The sequence below is a fragment of the Eurypyga helias genome, unplaced genomic scaffold, assembly GCF_000690775.1.
Source record: "Eurypyga helias isolate BGI_N326 unplaced genomic scaffold, ASM69077v1 scaffold34169, whole genome shotgun sequence".
NCBI lineage: Eukaryota > Metazoa > Chordata > Aves > Eurypygiformes > Eurypygidae > Eurypyga > Eurypyga helias.
Window position 1 is genome coordinate 786 of NW_010274496.1, and position 2,070 is coordinate 2,855.

General features: G+C 62.9%; 1 protein-coding gene across 1 annotated transcript in view; it reads right to left on the bottom strand.

The window, feature by feature from the left end:
- Nucleotides 1-2,070, bottom strand: part of C1QL1 (complement component 1, q subcomponent-like 1) — a gene marked incomplete at both ends in the record, with an annotated part of 5,673 nt that overhangs the window by 616 nt on the left and 2,987 nt on the right. The window lies entirely within an intron of this gene.

Genomic DNA, 2,070 nt, shown 5'->3' on the forward strand with positions numbered 1-2,070 from the left:
GGGTAGCGTGCCCCGGATCCCCACCCCTGGGTGAACGGGTCCCGGATGGAGCGGGCTTCTCCGAGCATCGCCCAGAGCCCCTCCCTGGCGTGGCAGGCTCAGACGGGCGACTACGGCTCTGGGTTCGGAAGTGGGACCACAGCTCAGACACAGGACCCCAAATCTGGGGGTGGATGGAGGACTATGGCTTGGACATGGGACCACAGTTCAGACACAGGAGCCCATCTCCAGATTTGGATGTGGGATCACAGCTCCAACACGGGACCCCAAGCCTGGATGTGGATGCAGGACCACTGCTCAGACACAGGATCCCGTCTCCCAGCCCAGGCCCAAACCAACGTGATGAACCAGGCGCATCCCCACCCATCTTCCCACGAGCTTCACCAGGACCGTGAGCACGGTGAGGGCTGAGCCGGCTGGGCTCAAATCCCCCACAACAACCCTCCCTGCTTCCCCACATCCCAACTCTCCAGGGGGCAGGGCGCTCCCCCGATAAATGTTTCCTGGGTGTCGAAGGACAAGGCTGGGAGGTGTCGGCAGAGCCGGAGGTGCTGTAACCACCCAGCAAAGCAGCTCCGTGGCTGGAGCCCGCTGCCGCAGCAGAATTATTTCAGTAATCCAATCTACGCCGGTGCCTTGCCGGGCGATCCCGCTGCGCTGGGTGACAGTGACAAGCCGGCAGGTAAAATCCCAAGCGAAATGCAAAAGCAATGCACTGGGGAGAAGATGCTCCTAATTACAACTGATGAGAATGGGCTCTTAATTGGCTGGCGCCAGCCGGGGGTGGGCACCACCGAGTGGCTGCAGGGTCCCAGATCTGACAGAGGAAGGAGGGTGTCCCCATGGATTCCTGTCCCCTGCCCTTGGGACACAAGTCCTGGGGGTCCTCTCCTCCTTGGGAAACACAGTGGTGTCTGCTGAGTCCATGGACATCCTGCGGTGGCGTGGTAACCCAGCGGTCAGACGCTGTTAACTCTGGAGCCTACTGATGGCCTGGCAGGTGGTCCCATGGAGTTTGCTCTCACCCACGCAGCCATCCCCCTTATGCCTTCACCAACACTGTCACTCTGCTAAAAGCCACTCTGTGACTACCCTGCCACCATGAGGGTCCCCGTCCTCAGGAGGGGGACACGGTCAATCTCAGTTGGTCACAGCACCCCAATCTCTGGGAGATGCTGCCTTGCCTGGAGTTGTGCTGAGGAAGAGGAGGGGGGGAAGGAAAACCAGGAAAAGCCGATTGGTGCTGGGCTCTGCTGCCATCATCCCCCCCCTCCCCGCCTCAGCCATTGCTGCCCAGTGCCATCCGTCTTCCCTTGTTAAGGAGCCGCCTCGTCACTGCACGCCCGCCAGCCCTTCACGCTAAGCAGGGAAGATAAATGGCAGCGCCAGGACTGGGCTGAGCTGCTCCTGGCTCCGCAGTGACAGAGGAGGTGAGGGCTGCACCACATCCCCCCTTGTCCCCCTTGTCCTGCTCCGTGCCTCGGTTTCCCCATACCACAGAGGTGGGAACCATGGAGGGGACATGGCCCCAGCCCTGGGAGCTGGTTCTGCAGCAGCTGCTGTCATCAGCTGCAGTGACACTGCGGTGGGGGTGTCATCAGCCCTGGGGACACTGTGGGATGGTCCCTGCCATGGCCAGCTGTGCCCACAGACCCGGGGCTGTCGAGTGACGGTGGGCAGTGGGGTGGTCCCATATCTGGGCTGAGTCACTCATGGTGACGCTCAGTGCCTCAGGGACACCATGTGCCCCACATGTCACAGCCACCACGGCGCAGGACCCCGGAGTGTGGCAGCAAGTGCCCCCCAGGACCCACACACAGGAATGGTGGTGGGTGCTCCCCCCAGACTCCATATGAGGTGGTGGGAGCCCCCCAAGACCTTTGGGTGCAGCAGTGGGTGCCCCCCCAGATCGCCAGGCACGATCCTGCCCCCTAGGACCTCCCAGTGCATCCCTGTGTCCCTGCAGACAGGGTCACTTGGGGACCATCCCCAGGCCCCCACCCACACACCCCCCATCCGGGCTGTGTCCCCCTCACCCCCCCAACCATGGCACCGCTGCCCCCCCCCCCC